We start from the raw sequence: 23,759 nt of genomic DNA on the forward strand, positions 1-23,759 counted from the left end.
TTTCTCGTATCCTGATTTGGTCGAAAACCAAGGCATTCGAGAACCGAGGTATCACTGTAACTTCTTTCATGTTGTGAATGAGTGACATCATGCTGCCCATAGGGTGCTGTGGTTGTAAATATTGTTTGCTGCCTTTGGTTTTCAGGGTTGGTGAAGAGATACTTAATTTACTTATGAAATAGCTTGTTTTTTCCTGAGTGGGAAGAAATCCTTTTTAGGATTTTCTTTAATTTTTGAACTTCTCAAAGTTTGTGTTGTTTTGTCCTAAGTCCCACCCAACATCACGTCAGCTTGCATGCTCAGATCATGATTCTTCTTAGGGACATTATTTTCCTTTTGTTGGAATAATTATTGTCTCACCTCTATTCATTTTTTTTTTCTCCTCCTGTTATTTGTATATCAGATTTTCTGGATTTATCTCTTAGTTTTATTTATTTTTTCTTTGTGAGCCTCATCTTTTTTTTTTTTTTCTTGTTTGTTTATAATTATTGTTTCTACTTGATATCCGAAGCCTCCTCTATAGGTCTCAACCATAATCAGTCATCACTACCAAATTTCTTTGTGGGAAAATTCACATTTTTACATAAATATGTATGTATATGTACATAAAGACAGATATTCTGTGTCTATACAAATGTACATCTATGAAGATTATAATTTGTGTTTGAACAAAATTTTTATTATGTATACTTTTTGCATCTCTTTCTCACTAGTATTTCCATATGGAAAACACAAACTTTGCAATTCAACTTATGTAGGCGTTTGGTTTAGGTTGCATAAAATACTTTGATGCAATAACCTTCAGTATATCAAACAGTTTGCTTGGCGTGAGTGTTTATTTCTCAACTTTGGTTCATTTTTTTTAAATAGGGAAATGACAGTGGGATAAATTTCGGAATGGTTTGGAAGTGTGTCAACAATTTCTGTTGAGCCTGACCAGTGTGGCTCAGTGGTTGAGTGTCATCACTGGTTCGATTCCTGGTCAGGGCACATGCCCACGTTGCAGGCCAAATCCCCAGTCAGGGGCATGCAGAAGGTGGCCAATGGATGTTCTCTCTCATTGATGTTTCTATCTCTCTCTCTCCTTCTCCCTTCTCTCTCTAAAATAAAAAAAAAAAAAAAATTAAAAGAAAAAATAATTTCTGTTGAATATATTCCTAGTCCATTAAAACTTATTTCAACAGTTATGTAAAAATTTCTTCCTCACTGCCTTTACGTTTGTCCAAAACGGACCATGTCAAAATGGTCTTTTACAGATAGAGTGAAAACAACATCCGCAATCAAGTAGGGGGGGGGAAGGTCAGAGATAAAATCAGACGTAAGTCAGTTAAATGTTTAGCTCAGGAGAAATGAGGCAGCCCCAAAAATTAACCTCAGAAAAAAACAGGAGTCAACGAACATTGAGGTTTATACATGGGAGTCATGATTAAGATCACAAGCTGTTCATAGATCCCACAGGACAATAGAGCAAATTTGTCTCATGCCTCAAGTTATATGTTCTGGAAGGGAATTGCTACATATATGTATAGGCAACACTGTGAATTCAGCATTCCTTCATTCTTATTCCTGAAATGGTTAGATGCCAGGCGTGCCGCAATCCAGTGCAAATAACGATTGACCTAAGTATTTAATTTTCTCTTCAGCTTTAAGTACTACATTGTGATTTTTACTAAACCTGACTAGAGGTTTTTTTCCAGTGTCAAATATAAACAAGAAAAATAAAATTTAAGCAATATTAAGAGAAGAATCTATATTAAAATGATCAGTTCCTTCTTTGCATAAAAATTAATTACTGTGTCTCTTTCCTTTAACAGGCTGAATAGAATAGGATCTTTGAAAAGGGAAAAAACAGTATCAGTGTATTCTGTTCTAACATGAAAACTAATCTTTTCAGGTCTTTTTTAGCTTCATTTTTATTTGAGCTGGAATATAAAGTCTTTTTGTAAAGTTTATGGGTGGAAACAAATTTACATTTTGGATTAAATTCAGTTAAAAATAATATACATTCCAGTTGTTATCCACTGGAACTGCACCAATGTATATGCACATATGATTACAACTGATAACATGTTTATAATCCTGTACTCTTATTTAGCATAATTCAGTTATAGTCAATCTCCGCTTTCATGCAGTAGCTAAAATAAAAAAATTTTTTTTTCATAATTGTAATTTAGCCTAATGAGAATTCTCGATATTTTTGGTTGTGAACGTGGGTGAGACTGATAAAGAATAACACTCCGGCCTTGGCCGGTATGGCTCAGCGGTAAGAGTGTTGCCCGCAGACCAGAGAGTCCTGAGTTTGATTCTGGCCAAGGGCACGTACCTCAGTTGCGGTTTGTCTCCGGCCCCAGTTGGGGTTGTGCAGGTGGCAGCCAGTAGATGTGTCCTTCTCATGTGGATGTTTCTCTCTCTCTCTCTCTCTCTCTCTCTCTCTCTCTCTCTTCCTCCCTCTCTCCCTCCAGCTCTATCTGAAGATTATGTAAAAATATCCTCAGGTGAGAATGAAAAAAAAAAAGAGTGACATTCTCTGATACATCAGGAGTTACATCTGTGGCCCACAGGCCAAATCCTGCCGGCTGCCTATTTTCATATGTCTGGCAAGCTAAGAATGTTTTCACGTGTGTAAGTAGATGGAAAAAAATGAAAACAAGAACACTTCATGATACATGAAAATTATGTGAACTATATTTCAGTGTCCATAAATTAAGATTTGTTGCACCACGACCGTGTTCATTTATGTATTTTATATAGTTGCTTTCATGGCACAACCAGAGTTGTGTAGTTAAAACAAAGAATGTATGGCTTGTAAACCCACAAATATTTGCTATCTGACCCTTTATAGAAAAAGTTTGCTGACCCTTGTGATACAAGGTACAACATGTATATTTCAGAACCGGCAATATATATAAGGGATAGCTTTTATTTGAATATCTATTGCTAACTATTACCCCGATCATGCAATTCCCTCTTTTAAAAACAAATGTGTCTTCATTGTTGAAACTATTACAGATGTCCCTTTTTATTTCCCTCATTAACCCCCTCCTCTCTGCTCACCCCCTCAGCCTTCACCACACCATTGTCTGTGACCATTGGTTCTGCATATGTTTATATAACTTTTTGGTTTCTCTCTCCCCGCCCTCCCTCCCCCCTTCCCTCTGAGGTTTGTCAGTTGGTCCCCTGCTTCCATGACTCTGGATCGATTTTCAGTTTATTTTATTCTTAGATTCCACACACAAGTGAGATCATGTGATACTTGTCTTTCTCTGACTGACTTATTTCACTTAGCATAATACTCTCCAGGTCTTTTTTCAATATGAATTTTGAAATGATTAGATTAAGGACACATTCTATGTTCAGCAAATATAGGTAATCAAAATAAATTGAGAAATAGAATAAGCTATAGAGTGGAATTTTATTTTAAACAATGTATGTTAAATTAACTTGGAACCTTCACAGAACCTGAATAATGCTGTTTGAATCAATCCATTTACTTCAAATGAGACAATGTTTATTCAATGCATGTTATGTGTAGGACACTAGAAGATGCTGTGGAAAATAAAAGGATGAGTAGGACACAGTTCAAGCCACCAAGGTCTTTAAATTCTAGTAAAAAAAAATTAGATAGGTATAATTAATTACTAATCCAAAATCAAAACAAGAAATGTACTTAAGAAAACATATACTGGGAAATTCAGAGTGTGTTTCTCTGTGTGCTGTGTGGAGGTTAGGACATTCATCTCTTATTAACAGCTTCTATACAAATAAAAGAATAAAGTGCTCTTTTCTGATTTATATTGTTAGAAAAAAGTGTTATCCAGGGAGCTGTATATTTTTTATTGAAATAAGGGATTTTTAAAATTTAATTAATACATTTATTTTTGTTATAGATGTTTCTCCTTTTCCCCTACTGATACCCCCCCTCCATCTCCACCCTGTCCCCAGCTTTGTTGTCCATGTCCATTGGTCATGTATACATGCATATAAGTTCTGTGGTTTATCTCTCCCCCATCACCCCCTCTTCTGGGGATTGTCATTCCGTACCCCACTTCCACGTCTCTAGGACTACCCCGTTCCTCATACTGTTATGTTCATTATATTTCACAAATAAGTGAGATCATATGATACTTGTCTTTCTCTGTTTGGCTTGTTTCGCTTAGGATAATACTCTCCAGGTCCCTCCATGTCATCTCAAAGGATAAGAGATCTTTCTTACAGCTGCATAGTTCTCCATTGTGTATATGTACCACTGCTTTTTTATCCATTTGCTACTGAGGGACATTTGGGCTGTTTCCAGATCTTAGCTATTGTAAATAGTGCTGCTATGAACATGGGTGTACATATATTCTTTCTGATGGGTGTTTCAGGCTTCTTAGGTTATATTCTTGGAAGTGGGATCACAGAGTCAAATGGCAGTTCAATTTCTAATTTTTTGAGGTAACACCATATTGTTTTCCATAGTGGCTGCACCAGTCTGCATTCCCACAAGCAGTGTACTAGAGTCCCCTTTTCTCCACACCCTCGCCAACACTTGTTTGATGATTTGTTGATGGCAGCCATTCTGACAGGTGTGAGGTGATACCTTATTGTTGTTTTAATTTTCATCTCTCTGATAATTAGTGATGTTGAGCACTTCTTCATGTCTCTTAGCCATTTGTATGTCCTGTTTGGAGAGGTGTCTATTTAGTTCCTCTGCCCATTTTTAATTGGGTTCTTTGTCTTCCTTTTGTTGACCTGTATGAGTACTCTATATGTATTGGAAATTAACCCCTTATCTGATGTATCACTGGCAATAATGCTCTCCCATAGAGTGGGTTGCCTTTCCATTTTGGTGGTTGTTTCTTTTGCTGTGCAGAAACTTTTGAGTTTGATGTAGTTCCATGTGTTTATTTTCTCCTTTATTTCTGTTGCCTTAGGTGAGGTATCAGTGAAAATTCTGCTGCGTATGATATCTGAAATTTTTTGCCTACATTTTCTTCTAGGATTTTTATGGATTCATGAGTCACATTTAAGTTTTTTATCCATTTTGAGTTTATTCTTGTGTATGGTGTAAGTTGATGGTCTAGTTTCATTTTTTTGCGTGTAGCTGTCCAATTTTCCCAACACCATTTATTAAAGAGGCTGTCTTTACTCCACTGTATGCTCTTGCCCCCTTTGTCAAATATTAATTGAGCATATTGTCTTGGGTCAATTTCTGGGTTCTCTATTCTGTTCCATTGACCTATCTTCCTGTTCTTGAGCCAGTACCAGCCTGTTTTGATTACAGTGGCTTTGCAGTATAACTTGAAATCTGGTAATATGATCCCTCCAACTTCGTTCTTCTTTTTCAAGATTGTTGTGGCTTTTCGGGGTCTTTTTTGGCTTCATATGAACTTTTGAAGTATTTGTTCTAGTTCTGTGAAGTATGTCATTGGTATTTTGATGGGGATTGCATTGAATCTATAGAGTGCTTTGGGTAGTATGGACATTTTAATGATGTTGATTCTTCCAATCCATGAACAAGGTATGTGCTTCCACTTTTTTATATCTTCCTCTATTTCTTTTTTCAATGACCTGTAATTTTCTGCGAATGGGTCGTTTATTTCTTTGTTTAATTCCTAGGTATCTTAATTTTTAGCTGCAATAGTAAATGGGATTTTTTTTTTTTAGTTTCTCTTTCTGTGAGTTCATCATTGGAGTATAAGAATGCTGTCAATTTCTTGACGTTAATTTTGGATCCTGCTGCTTTGCCAAATTCATTTAAGTCTAGTAAATTTTTGCTGGAGTGGTTGGAGTTTTCTACATACAGTATCATGTCATCTGCGAATATTGACAGTTTCACTTTCTCCTTTCCAATTTGTATCCCTTTTATTTTTTCTTCCAGTCTGATTGCTGCGGCTAAGACTTCCAGTACTATGTTAAATAAGAGTGGCAAAAGTGGGCATCCCTGTCTTATTCCTGTTCTTAAGGGAAATGCTTTTAGTTTTTGCTTAGTGAGTATGATGTTGGCTGTAGGTCTTTCGTATATGGCCTTTCAGATATAATCCCTCTATTCTCAGATTGCTGAGCATTTTTATCAGAAATGGGTGCTAGATTTTTGTCGAATGCTTTTTCAGCATCTATTGATATGATCATATGATTTTTATCATTCATTTTGTTTATGTGGTGTATCACATTTATTGATTTGTGAATATTGTATCAGCCTTGCATCCCTGGAATGAATCCCACTTGGTCATGGTGAATAATTTTTTTGATGTACTGCTGGATTCGAATTGCTAGTATTTTGTTCAGGATTTTGGCATCTATGTTCATCAGCGATATTGGCCTCTAGTTTTCTTTCTTTGTAGTGTTTTTGTCTGGTTCTGGAATTATAATTATGCTGGCCTCATAAAAGAAGTTTGGAAGTGTGCCTTCTTCTTGCATTTTTTGAAATAGTTTGAGGAGAATGGGTATTAGTTCTTCTTTGAATGTTCGGTAAAATTTCCCCGTGAAGCTGTCCAGGCCTGGGCTTTTGTTTGCTGGGAGAGTCTTTATTACATCTTCAATTTCTTCTGTTGTTATTGGTCTGTTCAAGTTTTCTATCACTTCCTGGTTCAGTTTTGGGAGACTTTGTGTTTCTAGAAATTTGTCCATTTTGCTTACATTGTCAAATTTGTTGCTGTATAATTGTTCATAATATTTGTTAACAATCCTTTGTATTTCTTTGGTGTCAGTTATTATTTCTCCTCTTTCATTTCTGATTTTGTGTTTTTGGGTTCTCTCTCTTTGTTTCTTGGTGAGTCTTGCTAAGGGTCCATCAATCTTGTTTATCTTTTCAAAGAACCAGCTCTTCATTTCATTGACCCTTTGAATTGTTTTTTGGTCCCCATGTCATTTATTTCTGCTCTGATGTTTACAATTTTCTTCCTTCTATTTGCTCTGGGGTTTTCTTTATGTTTGCTTTCTAGTTCTCTATGTTGTGAGGTTAGATAGTTTACTAGAATTTTTTCTTGTTTCTTGAGGTAGGCCTGCAGTGCTATGAACTTCCCTCTCAGAACTGCTTTTGCTGCATCACAGAGATTTTGTGTTGTCGTGTGTTCATTTTCACTGGTTTCCAGGAAGTTTTTAATTTCTTCCTTGATCTCCATGGTAACCCATTCATTGTTCAATAAAATGCTATTTAGCCTTCATGTTTTCAAATGTCTTTGCATGTTCTTGCTGCAATTAATTTCTAGTTTCATGTCATTGTGATCTGAGAAGATGCTTGATATGGTTTCAGTCTTCTTGAACTTGGAGAGACTTAGTTTGTGCCCTACCATGTGGTCTATCTTTGAGAATGTCCCATGTGCACTTGAAAAGAATGTGAATTCTGTAGTTTTGGGGTGTAATTCTCTGTAGATACATATTAAATCCATTTGATCTAGCACTTTATTTAGAGTCTGTGTTTCCTTGTTAATTTTTTGTCTAGATGATCTATCCAGTGATGTCAGCAGGGTGTTGAAGTCCCCTACTATGATTGTATTGCTGTTGATTTCTCCTTTGAAGTCCTCCAGAAGATTTTTAATATATGTTGGTTCTCCTATATTGGATGCATATATTTTTACCAAGGTTATATCTTTCTGTTGGATAGATCCTTTCAATATTATATAGGGGCCTTCTTTGTCTCTGGTTATGGCCTTCATTTTGAAATCTACTTTATCAGATATGAGTATTGCTACCCCAGCTTTTTTTTTTGCTTTCCATTTGCTTGAAAGATTTCTTTCCATATCTTCACTTTCAACCTATGTGAGTCATTTGTTGTGAGGTGAGTTTCTTGTAAACAACATATATGTGAGTCATACTTTCTTATCCAGTCAGCTACTCTGTGTCTTTTTATCAGAGCATTTAAACCATTCATATTTAAGGTGATAATTGATATGTACTTATTTATTGCCATTTTTGTTTAGTGTGGTTCTATTTTTCTTTCTGTTTCTTCTACTAATTACAGCAGTCCCTTTAGCATATCTTGAAGTGCTGGTTTTGTGTTAATATATTCCCTTAGACTTTTTTGTCTGGAAAGCTCTTTATTTGACCTTCTATTTTGAATGATAGCCTTGCTGGATAGAGTATTCTTTGACTCAGTTCCCTGTTTTTCATGACCTTGATTACCTCTTGCCACTCTCTTCTGGCCTATAGTGTTTCTTGTGAGAAGTCAGCTGAGAGCCTTATGGGGTTTCTTTTTTAGGTAACCTGTTGCTTATCTCTTGCTGACTTTAGGATTCTCTCTTTGTCTTTAATTTTGACATTTAATTACTATGTGTCTTGGTGTGTGCCTGTTTGGGTTCTTCTTACTTGGGGCTCTCTGTGCTTCTAGAACTTAAATGCTTTCTTCCTTCACCAAGTTAGGAAAGTTTTTTGTCACTATTTCTTCAAATATATTCTCTAACCCTTGCCCATTTTCTTCCTCTTCAGGGACTCCTATGATGCAATTGTTCCAGTTGTCCCACAGTTCTCTTAAGCTATCTTCCTGTTTTTTAATTGTTTTTCCCTTTTGGTTTTCTGATTGGTTGATTTTTTCCTACTCTGTCTTCTAATTCACTGATCCAGTCCTCAGCTTTCTCTATTCTGCTGGTTATTCCTTCCAATGTGTTCTTAATTTCTGCTATGTCATTCTTTCTTTCCCCTTGGTTGGTTTTCAATGTTTCTATATCTTTACTCATGGTGCTGATGTCCTTACTCATGCTTTTGAGCTTACTCAAGATCATGGTTCTGAACTCTACCTCTGATAATTTGCTTAACTGCATTTCATTTATCTCATCTTTGATAGAGTTCTCTTATTCTTTCATTTGGGATTTTTTCCTTTGTTTCACCATTTTGGCTATCTTACTGGGTTTTGGAACCTGCCAAATGTTCCCTGTGGGTGTTGGTGTTCTGCTGTTTGTGGCTCCCTCTACTGGGTTTGGATGGGCCTGGGTAGGCCCACGTTAAACACCACTGTCAAGTCTCACTTTCGTGGGTACATTTGCAAGCCCAGGAAAAGTTCAGTTATCCTCTAGCTTTTTCCTGGAGGCTAGCAGTCTCAGTTACTAGGTGCTTTGGAATGTAGCCCTGGTGTTCTGCCTAAGAGGATTTCCAGAGGGTGGGATAGATGCTGGTTGTTAATGAGCCTCAATTTTCATTTTTCTGCCTCACCTGGGAAAGGCTGAATCTCCGGAGGGGGGTGGCTGTTGCTTTTTCCCACAGCTCTAGGAAGGAGCACATTGGCCACCGTCCTTTGTGGCCACAACTCAGCAAAAACTCTGAGTGCCCTCCAAATCCACAGAGTTCCAGTGCAGTCTGCCCTCCCTCTTCCGGAGCCCCAGGTGAGTGGCTGTGGCTATTTTAGCTCTCTGTCCTGGCTCTTTGCACTGTGGAGCAGGCTTGGTCATTATTCTCCAAGGGTGTACTCACAGCTAAGACTGATGCTGTCAGTGGGCTCCCAGCCCGCCACCCTCTCATGCCTTTGCAGATCCTACCAGTGTCCCTGGTAATAGGGTCCTGTCTTGCTGCTTTTCTGTTGGATTTTTCTGAGGATTTGTCTTTATTTTAGTTGTAATTTCTGTTTGTTCCTGGGAGATTGTCTGTGTAGCTTCCATTCACTCCGCTTCCATTTTCACATCCTCTATGCCTATCTTGTGTGCAGTTGGGTGGCACAGGCCTCTCTGGTGCCCCTGCACCCTCAAGTCCTGCGGGCGGGCAGCTAGATCGCACCAGTCCCTCTCGGGCTCCAGCTTCCCACTGCTCTTGTGAGCTGCTGGACAGCACAGGCCTCTGTGGAGCCCCAGGTCCCACCGCTTGTGGCTGGGGAGTACTGCTGCCCACTGGGGCTCAACGCCTGCTCAGCCTTTGCTGTGGTTCTTGGGGATGGGTCTCAGCTGCTGGTCTGTGCTTCTGTTGCCTGGGGATGGATGTCTGCTCCCCAGCCTCTGTTGCTGGGGGTATATCTGGACTCTGATCAGGCGGCTACTATGGGGGATGGTGCTGGGCTCCCGGCCATTTGTGGCTTCTACAACCGGCCCCTTGGGAGCTCCACTACTGTGCACTGGTCTGTGTTGACACAGAGTGTCCACTGGTCCGATGGTACCAGGTGTGCTGGTGGCTCAGGTTGCTGGGCCCTAGCCGCTCCCACTGCCTCCTCCCAGGGAAGACCTGGGATCTTCCAAAGTGGTGGGACCTCCCCGTGGGCAGGGAGAAGGCCCTGAAGGGCCGCTCACCACGGCAGCCGGCTGCTCCGTCCACAGCACAGGGACCTTCTGCTCCGGGCTCTGCACTGCTCGGGTGTGGTCGTCACCTTCACGTCCACTCAGCCTCTCTCACACTCGCTCACTCTCACACACTCACCCTACCTCCTTGCTGCCATCTTTTTCTCCCATAACAAGGGATTTTTAAGAGTCCATATTTTTCATCATATTTTAATAAAGTGAATTTGGCAAATACCTGAGTTTATATTACGTAAAATGGCAGTGGTCTTTGTGTCTTCTCCACATAGACACACATAGAAAATGATATCACAAAGGAATGAAATGCACTTTTTGTGTGTGTGCATGTGGGCAAGAAGCACTTGTCTATCACTTCATCTACAAAAATTGGATCCTGATAAATTAGGGTGAATACATTCCCCAATTTTACTGTCTTGTTTTTAAACCAAAATTATTATCATCTCCCCTCTTCACCTCTCAGAAATCTTGATTTGGGTGATAAGTTATATGATCACCCTAATCATTACAGCAACATTTTTGAATAGGGATAGTGGATTGTTTTAATCCTAAAATTTCAATTCTCAAAATCACATTTTAATCACTGTTCTTAATATTTGGTGGACTTTTATTTAGATTGTTTAAAAAGGATATCAAGTATAGTATAGAAATCTATTATAGAATAAGACTTTATTTCCTTATCAAGGTAGAAAAGCTTTGAACTTTCTTAAAACAGGACTCAACACAACACGAAATTAGAAGTAACACTATGCCATTTATGAACTAAATCACTTTGAGTATATTATTGATTCATTAGAGGTTTTGTTTCCTCATCCCTGAAATTAGGTAAGTGCTACCTACTGAAGAAGGCTGTTGTGGCAAAACAATGTAAAAAAAAAAAAAAGTTTGGTAAACAGAAGGTGCACAATAAAATTAAGGGTCTTATCTTTGCATCTTGTTACAAATAGTGGCAGTGCCCATGCTTTAATGTACACTCTTCATTTGGTTTTTACCTGACTTGTTATATAAATGTTTTCATTATTTTTTTTTCTTTATTGATTTCAGAAAGAGAGGAAAAGGGGTGGGGAGGGGAGATAGACACATGGATGAGAGAGAACATCGATTGGCCACCACCTGCATGCCCCCCACTGGGGATCGGGCCCACAACCTGGGCATGTGCCCTGACTGGGGATTGAACCAGTGACCTCTTGGTGCATGGGCAGATGCTCAACCACTGAGCCACACCAGGTGGGTTCCATTATTTCTTTTACTTAAACTAGCTTGAACTAAATTGAGACTTAATATTTTATTTTCTATGAATAAAAGGTTTATTAAGAAAACTAACCATGTAAATGTAATATCAGGATGCTTTGTGAAGAAAATATTAAAATATTAATCATAGTACCTAACTCTGGATGGGTCCTTAGAGATTGTGTCTGCCTACTTTATTTGACAGATGAAGAAATAATGGTGAAATAATATTTCCAAAATCGGTTTGCTAAAGCATTCCCGTGTTTACGAACTTTTTTATTTACTGCAGGCAGATCTTTTTAACTCTGTGAGATAGAAAGGAAACAAAAACTGGGAAACAGTCAACTTGGAACACTGCAGTGAAGCTCTGAAAAGGCTACAGTATCGAAACAGGCATTAAAAATGTTAAGTCACAAAATGAATGTGTTATTGTTAATAAACAGTGGGTTTTCCTACTAGGTAAATTATACACTTAGTTTATTAACCCAAGCTACTCTCTTAGACTCCAAAGAAGCAGTACCAAATCGTCGCCAATGCTTTCGATGCCTGTTTCATAAACGGGTTGCAGATGGACCCTGTATGTGGGCCCTGTATTGTTCACTTCTCAAGGCTGGCTGGCACCATGAGCGGAAAAAGGCCAACCTCAAATCTGTACACATCCCGTTGCTTTAGATGTAAAATGAAATGGGCAGGTTTTTAGACATGTAAAGCCTTTCAGCTCTGCATGCCCCACAAACTAGACGCAACATCTGCAGCCATAAATAAGATAAAGCTCGGGATCATGACGCCCCGGCACATACACATGCACACTGCTGCCCTTACCCCAGACTTCCCTTGCCATCTCAGTATTTTAGTTGGTGCCCAAGCTGTTGCTTCTGAAAGGTCACAGGTTGTCGGATTGCTCCCCACATACACCCTCTTGAAGGGGCATCAACATAGAGCTCATTATGTGCTCTTGTCCCATCCCGCCTCACCTGTTCCCTTGGTCAGCCTCCACATCCCTTCAACTCAAAGTAAAAAGCACAGGCTTTCTAACTGATTTGGATTAATAAAATGTTTTAAAATGTTACTATCATATATTTTAATATATGAAACAAATGAAACCTAAATAAAGAGTCATAGGTCACATATTCCCCCTGTTTCTATGAACAGATTTATGCTCAAGTGAAAGGAAAGAATCTATTCTGATGCAACTGGTTCAGGTAGCGAGGGAGCAACAATGTATTTGTCACATAAAGTGAATCTTAGGATGCAGAGCAATATCCCAAACATAACTTCTTGTACAGTCATCATCTCTAATCGTATCTAACCATTTGGTGTCCTTGAGGACTATGGAACTAAACAGCCCTATGCTGCTTGTACAAGGAGAAGGAGGCAGTCTTCTCCCTAAACCCCTACACAAAGACTTCATTTGGTGAGAGTCAGACTGGTATAGTACCATAAACACTTGCTCGTTGAATAAGTTTCGTCTTACGTGCCATCTCCCTCAGAAATCATCCCAGAAGCACATTCTCACACCCTAATCTTAATTAAGTTCTTTTCTTATGTTTCCTATTAATTACAACACTAGCATTTTTGTAATCATCTATTTTCCATTTTTCACCCACTTTACTTGTTAAATTCAATAAAATCAAAGGTTATATCTTTTATCTCTTTGTATCTTTTATCTCTTTTTATCTTTCATCTCTTTATTCTTTCCTGTTACATTTTCTTTTATTGGTTCTGGCATAGAGAACTTTATTTTCCTTTTTTTAGTGTATGGATTAATGAACTGATTTCCTCTACTTTTTCCTTCTCACAATGAAATTGAATTCATTCATTAGAATTATTCTTTTGAAATAGTTATCAGGCAATCGGGAAAGCACAGTGTCCATTATAGTTAGAGTGAATGAGTGGAAATCATATCAGAACATCCTAATACTTATTTTTTTCTTTATTAATTTTTTTATTAATTTATTTTTGTTACAGATGTTTCTCCTTTCCTCCCCATTACACCCTCCTCCCAGCCCCCCCCACCTCGTCCCCTGCATTGTTGTCTATGTCCATGTTTACCCATATATGCACATAAGTTCTATGGTTTATCTCTTCCCTACCCCCAAACCCCTCTTCTGAGGTTTGTCTATCTGTACTTTATTGATTTTTGAGAGAGAGAAAGGGAGAGGGAGAGAGAGAAATATCGATGAGAGAGAACATCGATTGGCTGCCTCCTTCATGCCCCCCACTGGGGATCAGACCCACAACCTGGGCATGTGCCCTGACCAGGAATCGCACGGTGAGCTCCTGGTACATGGGTCGACGCTCAACCACTGAGCCACACCAGCCAGGCGCATTCTAATATTTAAAGACAATTAAATTTAAGTAGATATCGCAAGGCTTGATCAGTCACAGCTTTCATTAAAGCTCTTGGTACCAGGTTTTGAGTCAGTATCAGTCGTGTCACAATAAGGGCATTGAGTTAGTTAAGGAATATACCTAAAAAAGCAACAGGATGGGAATAACATGACTTTGGAGAAGAATTGAATCACTATGTAGAAAAATATATAACCAGGGAAATACAAAGTTCATCTACTGCATAATTACAGCTATCTCTTGACAGGTCTTTCTGGGTGTGAATTATTGAAAAGCCTCTTCATCTTTTCCTCCAAAGTTAACTTTTCAAATCCTGGGTCACATAATTTTTCTTCTCAGTAACCTATTTTGATTCACCATTGGTTACAGAAAACTTCACTGAAGACTTTCCACAGCCCAGCATTCAGGCTAGCCAATAGAAGTGTTTGAAATTGTCATTTCTTTGCACTTTGTTAGTGATGAAGTCTAATCCTATTTGGGAAGCAAACAACTTACTTATCTTATTTGGTTTTCAAGATGCGTGTGTGTGTGTGTGTGTGAACACAAATATTTACATATTTGGAAAATGTAAATTCAGGTTTTAATATCAAAAACTTTCTATTTAAAAAATGACACTATTTGAGAAAAATGAGGCATCATCATAATTTAGAGTATTTGTTCAATTGGCCTGTTTCAATTGATCAACCACATACAGATATTATGTAATTTTAAATGTCTGTATTAATATACCTCTTATTTTAAATTTCATTTTAGGATATTTTCACTAATTTTTTAATATATAGCCAAGCATGTTCACACTTAAAAAATTAATTTCAGACTTTCAAATACTGAACTATTTTTATGAAAAAAACTTTATTTGTTATGGAGATATATTTTAAAATTGAAGTGTGTACATCTCAGCAAGTTGCAAATGTCTTTTTTAATGTACAAAGAGAAATGTTCCAGAATCTGAGGCTATTTGCATTTACTTTTTACTAATGTGCTCATTTTTCACTCCTGCAGGTGAAGTCTAGAATAATTCCATCACTGTGATTCATTGATAGAGACATACTTAATCACATGCTTGTATTGATAATTTTTTGTTACACTTTATACCTTAGTGATTTTAAGAGGTCAACATTCATCATTCTGTATCTTGTTGGGCAACACTTCTCTGAGAAAAGCTAAAAATGTAATTGATTGCCCAACTTTGTTGAGACGTAAGCACACCGGTTATGTGCAATTGGTCATGCCTGTCTCCCATTTGCATTTACCTCTCCATGTTTTCTTCTGTGCAGTAAGCAAAAGGAAAGTTGCATTTGCTGTAGATATTGACAGGTTAGAAATTATCTACAGAATATTCTCAATGGCTAGGGTTTGAAGATGTCTGGAGACACTTATATGAGAGAAATGATTGAAAGAATCAAAGAAGTCTGAACTGAGAAGAGAATAATTAAAGGAAATCTGATAATTAAAAAAAAAAATATTTGAGAACCAGGAATTTGGAACAGGTGTAGTATCTTGACATATGGTTACAGAACATCTAGGGGCTTAAACAACAGAACTGCGGGAGATGCTGAGCTGCAGAGGAATATATTATGTCCCCAAAGGTGGAAGCTGTTGACTTAAGTGTGCATCTGCATCGAGTGGGCGTCTGCCTGCCTGCGTTGTGGGGTTGGTCCTTGGCAGCGAGTGTGAAGTAGGCAGTGGATTGATGTTTTCGCTCTCATGTTGATGTTTTTCTCCCTCTCCCCCTCTTCCTTCCTCTCTAAAAAAAAAAGGAGATGAGGACACAGATAAAGACAAGGGGGCAACCAATGGAGGACACAGGGAGAGGGCTCATCTGTCAGCCAAGAGGCCTCAGAAGAGACCCAGACTTGGAGCACCTTGACTTTGACTTTGGTTTTCCGATTTCCAAAGCTGAGAGAAAACTAATTTCTGTTTTTTAAACTGTGGCATTTTGGCAGCCTTAGAAAATTAATACACTATCTATGACCGAGAAAAATTATAAAGCTTTCACATATAATTATAAAATAAGCAATGTAGAAATAAAGATACAAGGGTTTACTATATTTGCAAAAAATATTTTATGTGCCTATATCTCATTATATATCTATATAACATATACAGGGTAGGGCAAACATAGGTATAGACAATAATAAACAAACAACAATACAAGAATAAACTCTTAAGTGTTTTATGTACTCACAACTATAAACCTACTTTTGCCCACCCTGTGTATAGCTATATTCTATATCCATATATATACACACATATATATGTACGTATATATATATACACACACATAGATACATACATAGAAAGTGTGGACTGCATCTTGAAAACAATTTAAACTCAGCTTTGGAGAAGTGGATTATTTTGAATTCTCTGTAATGAAAAAGCTGGTCTGTGTACCACATGATGAAATAGTGTAGGTTAAAGCACGGATGGAAGGAAACACATTTTTTGTATATATCCTTAAATAAAATGTAAATTAAAAGAATAATTTATTTTTAGCTAATATAAAATCCTTACCAAATATTATATGGGACAGGATTTCCTGGGCTCATTTCATACTTTATCCACGAACATATCGAATAAAGGACACTATTGCAGTTCCACCAATCTAAACACAAGTAATTGAAAACTGTCACAAAAGAGACTACTACTGCTTTTCCTTTTCTTGACTTGTTTTCTGTCAATCCCCAGATTTGTATAAGACGAAAAATGTGGCGTATAATCTGAATTTGACACTTTGGGGCTCTGTGGAGTTTTTTGTTGGTGGTTTTGTTTTTCTTTTGTTGAAAGGTAGAGAAGTTTTCTTTCCTTTACAATTTTTCATCTTTTTCTGTCCAGGTAGAATACTCATGACAAGTTCAAATAAATCCAAGGGAAAAGTTTACTAAACTTAAAATCTTTCACAATATGAATATGTGATGTTTGGAAGCAAAATTTTGGTCAAGTTTATTCCATGGAAAGGAAATAAAATCTGGTCTGAACTGTGTTCATTATCTAAATTACAGATCTCAATAGGATCAAATCTGAGTAGTCTTTGATACTAAAGTTCATCATTATGCAGTACTTTCAAAATGCAAATACAGCATGTTAGAGGCATAGTGTTTCACATTTAAGTTAAATGTTCTTTCTGCTTTTACACCTGGATATCTCAACTTTGGATTCTACAAATATATTATCAAATAAACAGGGACAACAAACAACAGTTAGCAGCTTCATTGATCATAACATAAAGTATATTACCAAATTATTAGCATAGGTCTTTCGACTTGCATAGTCCCACAGTTCCAGAGCTGACTCAGTGTGTTAGCTCTTATTAGTTTTCTGACGTTTCCATCCAACAAATTTATTTCTGACAGGAAACACGTTATTTCCCTTAGCAGACAAAAGGCAGAAAAATGGAAATGTATCACTAAAATTCATATGTATCTTATTTTTTTATTGTAAATAAACTCCCAATTAAGGCTCTATACATGTGTTTATTTCTTCCTTAAATGATCACTTGCTAGAATTTAGATAGCTCTGTGAGTCTTTTATCAAACTGTAAGGGAATTTTATCCAGAAATCAGTTTGAACGGTGATACTGATCTGACAATATGATCAGCAATGTCATATTTGACTTTGTAGTAATGTTTTACCATTAATTGGTCAACCAGATTAAATGAGATCCTTCAGCAAAGTACCTAACATAGTACAAACAGGATAAAATTTGATCTCTGAAGGTGCATTCAGAAATAGTAAAAAAAAAAAAAAAAGACTTTTTAAAGCCATTTTACACAAATGGAAGAAGTGCACGTACATTGAGGCTGCATTATCATATTCATGCATTCAGTACACACACTGCATTTCTTCCAAATACGACACTACTAGTGGTGGTTATTAAATGAGTAAAATAAACATATCTTTTATAAGGGACCCAAGCAAAATGCAAAAGTTTTGGTTAATCGAATGTCAAATTTATACTAAGTAAATAAAGTGCTATTCAGTTTCTGAATTTTAGTGGGTGAGCACTGCACACTTAAAAGTATTAATATTTATAAAAATTCAATTTTCAGAGAATGGCAGCTTCCCTTTTAATTCAACCAGAATGAATTTGTATTTAAAAGGAAGAGATGGATAGTAATTATAAAGTTGTTTGATGCTCTTAAATCAATTTATGTGCTGATGCTCGGAGTTTCAGCTGCATTATCAAATGTAGAGTCTGGCGCTTGAAGTTCCCGAGGTAATCAGGAGATCTCTGAAGGCCAGCAAAGGACCGGCGGAGTTGGGAGTGTGCTGCTGCTGAAATGAATGCTAACGGCATCTCTATTCATTCCATTCACAGTAATCTGTCACCTTTTAGGTTCTCTTTCCAGATAGAAATAAGGTATAATACTAGAAATAGTAATGCACAGGTGGACAGGGGCTGACCATTAAAATGTTTACCATTTCCAGAATGATGCCTGCAGATGTTACAAAATTGAAACTGGATAGGTGTTAGAATTGCTGCCGGTTTCTATTCATTTGAATGGCAGCAACCCAGAATTCTGTTTTATGGTTTCGTGTGGAGGGGCAATCTATTATCTTTTTTCCCTCCTATCTGGGATCAAATAGTATTTCTGTGAGGATTACATCCCTGTGGTAAGCAGTAATGGGACCAATACTATGATGTTTGAATGCCAAGCTTGTTTCAAAATTCAACTCCTTTACAATTGCAGAGTTGACTCCGAAATTGAAATTCCAGTTATGTAATTGATTTTTAAAAGTTTTGAATAGGAAACTCTGCCTTCAAAATAAGTATCAAAAAGATAAAGAAATAAAAAGTAGCAGAAGAGATAAAACATAGATGTTTTTGTATCATTTAGACTTCTTAAAAGATTGTATGGATGCCAAATAACCGATATTTACATACTCGTTTTGTGCAAGTAATTTTGTCAGCAGTTTTTCATAAATGAGGAAACTGAAGCATAGAAAGGTTAAGTGTATTTTTTCCAAGATTCACATACTTGGTTAGCCTGAGGTTATAACAGTGTTTCTTTAGAGACAACAATCTACCTGGCTTTGAATGTTGCAATGAACATAAAGCCCATAAAATAGTTATATTTGTTTTAGAAACAAAAGTTTTTCTCTAAAATACAAAATGTAGTGAGTTCAGCAGTAAGAGAAATGTAGACTATTATTCCCAGGCATATTTTATAATATTATAGAATGTTGTGCCCAGGAAACAACTCCTACTGATTCTCATTTGCAGAAGAAAATCAGATGGTGTGTAAAAGGCTGAACTGTTTCTCCCCAATCCTTGTTTAGTGCAACATTCTAGAAAGGGTTCTCTAATATTGCTGTTTCTCAAACCCACTTGAACCAGGCTTAGATTCTTAAGCGTATACAAATACAGTAGTCCCTCTTTTCTGCGGGGAATACCGACTCCCAGTGGGTGTCTGAAGTAGCTAATAGAATTGGGCCCTATGTATACTGTATTTTTTCCTATACATGTGTACTTATGATCAAGTTTAATTTATAAATTAGGTATAGTAAATGATTAACAATAATTAATAATAAAATAGAACAATTGAAACATACACTGTAATAATTTTTTTTCTTTATTGATTTTAGAGAGGAAGGGAGAGAGAGATAGAAACATCGATGAGCAAGAACATCAATTGGCCGCCTCCTGCACGCCCCCACTGGGGATCAGGCCCACAACCTGGGCATGTGTCCTGACTGGGAATCGAACCGGTGAGCTCTTGATGCACGGGTCAATGCTAAACCACTGAGCCATACCAGCCGAGCCACTGTAATAATTTTTATGTGAATGGCTTTAGGGCCATTATTAAGGAAAACAAGGGCGACTTGAACAGCGAGACAGTCAATCTGATAACTGAGCTGGCTACTCAGTGACTAATGGGCTGGGAGTTTCTACAGCATGGCGATGCTGAACAAAGGAACAATTCACGTCCTGGGCGGGGCAGAGTGGGGTGGCGTGAAATTTCATCACACTGGAAAGTAGCATAATTTAAAACTTATGAAATGTTTATTTCAGGAATTTTCCAGTTTATATTTTTGGACCCCAGTTGATTACAGGTAACTGAAACCAAGGACAACAAAAGTGCCTAGAAGGGGTGACGACCTCATTTTTGGCAAGGTTATCTTAAAGTTACACATCGCCAACTCCAAGGATCAGTTCTCAGTTCTCACCTTCCTTGGCTCAGCGGTATTTGACTCAGTGGGTTGCTCTGTCCTTCAGTGTTCTTCACCTGGTAGTTTCAGAAATCACAGCCTCCTGGTTCTTTTCCGGCGTAGAAAGACATCCTGCCAGTCTCCGTGGCTAATTTCCCTTCAGGTTTCTAGCTTCTAAACAGTCTAGCGGTCTAATATTTCTATTATATTCTCTCCTTGGTAATCCTTTTTCATGACTTTAAATACCACCATATATATATATTTTTTTTTTATCCTCACCCGAGGACATTTTTCCATTTTTTGTTCAGGTACAGTGGGAGGGAGAGAGAGGAACAGAGAGAGAGAGAGAAACATCGATGTGAAAGGGACACATCGAGTGGCTGCCACCCACACAACCGACCAGGGCCGGGGACAAACTGCAACCGAGGTACATGCCCTTAGCGGGAACCGAACCCGGGTCTCTCAGGACCGCAGGCCGACGCTCTAACCGCTGAGCCAAACCAGCCAGGGCTAAATACCACCATATATTGATGAGACCGTGCTTTTTATATAAAACCTGGGTATCTCCCATTAACTCCAAATTTGTGTATAAAAGTACCTGCTTGACTTCCACGTGGAGTTCTAAATAGGTATTGCTACCAGTCCAAAGTACCCGTGCTCAATGCTTTGAAAGGCCAACACTCAAAATGTCAGCGTTTGGAAAAGGAAGGTTTATTGGTGGAGAAGGCACCCACTGAGAAGGCCCGATTCTCAAGTCTGCCTTTCCAGGGTACAGAGCGCAGGCTTCTTTTATGTCAAGGGACCCGGGAATGGGAGGGGCTGGTTTTGTGAACTCAAGCTGCAGAGTTCCTTTAGTGATCAGCACGTCCGTGTGCAGGATCACCGCAGGCCTGAATGCGATGGAATCGGAGAGGCAGAGGATTTCACTGCTACAGCATCTCAAACGAACCATGCTTACAGTCCCAACCAAAATCTTACTCTCTCCCTCCTCCCCACTGACTGTGATGCCATCTCCCCTCTCACAGTTAATGGCAATTTTATCTTTTTAGACAGCCACCCTCCGACCTTCTTTCTTTCTCTAATCCATAGGCAAAACAAAACAGAAAACCGTATCTTAGTTTTATGCCTGCCTATAAATTTTGGTTATGAGAAATTACATTATTATTATATAAAATGGTCTAGTGCTATGTGACCATGCATATTAGCTTGACACAGGAAAATGCAATTAAATTTAAAGGTAGGTGCCCTAGTCCCCCCTTCTAAGCAGATTGTTGTTTTCTTTTTAATATGTTTTATTGATCTTTAGAGAGAGAGGAAGTGAGAGGGGGAGAGAGATAGAAACATTGATGAGAGAGAAACATCAATCAGCGGCCTCCTGCATGTCGCTCACCGGGGATCGAGCCCGCAACCTGGGCATGTGCCCTGACTGGGAATCAAACAAGTGACCTCTTGGTGCATGGGGTGATGCTCAACCACTGAGCCACACCAGCCAGGCCTGAGCATTTAATGGACATATATATATGTCCAGGTCTTCAAGAAGAATAAGAAACTAATAAGACCATTTTAGGATAATTAAATGGATTTCTGAAACTTCCCATCAGGCACAACTTTAAAAGGAGATCTAACCATTATTTTCTTCAAGATTACTGATGATATAACAAAGATAATGAGTCCAAACTGGATTCTAGGTTAGAAATAATGATATAAAAAGAATCAGTAAGGTCAAATGGAAATAGATAAGTCATGAAGGTGGAAAAGTTAAGAGGAAAAAGTATAATAAACAACCAGAACTTTTTAGAATGGAAGTTTGGTGAGGGGTGTCTGCGGCATCTGCGAGCCCGAAAGGGTACCAGGCATTTTATTCCCTCCCTCCCCCCTCCTGCCCTCCCCCACTCCCTCCTTCCCTCCCTCCTTTCTCAGTCTCTCTCTCTCTCTCTCTTTTTCTTTTTTCTTGATATATTTGATGTGAAAGAGTAATATATTGCAAAGAGAATTCCCATTTGGTGGTGTAAGTTATTTCAAAGATACAGCAGCTTGAGAATAAAAATTATTTCTTCTCCTTTCCTTCTCAAGTCTAATGCTCAGCTGTTTGGTGGATGCAGTATGAATGTCTGTTGAGTCTTTGTTCATGTAATCTTTGAATCTTAAAAAGTATGTCAAGAATCTGCAAGGTTCTAATTTTAAACTGCCTTCAAAAATCATACACATACTGAATGTAAGCACATCTTTGACTAATAGGCAACATTTGCCAAGGTGTTGTTTTTTTTTTCTTGATGACTGCCTCTATAGGCTTGGGCAGGTAATCAAATTCTGACAAGCATTTTTCTCTCAACCGAAAATAATAAAACAGTTACAACACACACACTTGCCTCCAGATTGCTCCCATTGAACAGGATGAGGTGATTTTTATACCATCTGATGTTTTAAGCATCCATGGATAATTGCTCCATAGTCTTATATTTAAATGATCTTTAGAAGATAACACTTTCTAAATCTCCTTCCCAGAATGTTATGCAAGCAGCGTTTTTACATAATCTGCATAAGAATGTGGAGCCTCACTAAATGCTGCTGGATACCAAATGTGATTTAAAATGTGTTATTAAAAATGTAAGCTTAATTTGCCAAAAGTAGATTTCATATCTTTTCTATTGATTTGGCATTTATTTCTTTAGTTTCTGTAAACCTGAATTTCTTAACACTAAACAAGGTTCCTATTTGGAGACCTAGTGAGATGTTTACCAAAAGGTGCTCTAATGATCTCAGGGAAACACAGCAACCATTTTTGTAGAGTTGATGGAGATATTACTTTGGAAGGTGGTAAGCATTTTACCCTCATTCTCTGATTTAACAATACACCACTGGGAATGTCTGGTGCCCAGAATAAGGTTCATTACCTGAAGATGACATGAGGTAGACATTGTGTAGAAGACATGTGCAAGCTTTCCCGTATTTATGCGAATGACTTGTCCTCTAGAGTGTGGCCCTTGAATTTGCTTATCATTACTTAATTGAAAGTTCGAATTTAAGTTTGTGTTGATCTTAAGGAACAAGCGGTTTATTATTACACATCAAAGCAAAAGTTTGACAAAATAAAATGTGATAACTTTCCACTTGCATATTAACCCTATCATTGTTAGAACCTTACCCCATACATTCACCCTTCAATACAGTTTGATCTTCTTACTCTGGATATATCCCACTTTTTCCGAACTATTTTATTGTATTTGATACCAAAAAGAGCAATACAATAAATAAGAAAATGAATAACATTTATTTATTTAAAAAGTCTGCCCTGGCCGGTTTGGCTCAGCGGTTAGAGCGTCGGCCTGCGGTCTGGAGAGACCCGGGTTCGGTTCCCGCTAAGGGCACGTACTTCGGTTGCAGTTTGTCCCCAGCCCTGGTTGGTCGTGCGGGTGGCAGCCACTCGATGTGTCCCTTTCACATCGATGTTTCTCTCTCTCTCTCTGTTCCTCTCTCTCTCTCCCACTCTACCTGAACAAAAAATGGAAAAATGTCCTCGGGTGAGGATGAAAAAAAAAATTTAAAAAAAATCTATTAAATGCTTTTATTTTGCAGTTAAAAGCTTTAGGCCCTGGGGTTTCAGTAATAAACAAAACTAACAAAATTCCTGGCTTCATGAAGCGTATATTCTCACGGGCTGACTAATAGTAAACATTGTAAAATAACGTCAATGAGTGAAAAGGCACTGAAGGAAAACAGGAGAGTAAAAGGTTAAGGAGTGAGAGTGCTGCTCAGGCAGGATTGTCTGGAAGGCATTTTCTTCGAAGCGGGATGATATTTAAGCACAACTGTGGTCGGAGTTTGGGAGCTGGCCAAGGG

Source organism: Molossus molossus, unplaced genomic scaffold (genome assembly GCF_014108415.1).
Source record: "Molossus molossus isolate mMolMol1 unplaced genomic scaffold, mMolMol1.p scaffold_m16_p_4, whole genome shotgun sequence".
Classification (NCBI taxonomy): domain Eukaryota; kingdom Metazoa; phylum Chordata; class Mammalia; order Chiroptera; family Molossidae; genus Molossus; species Molossus molossus.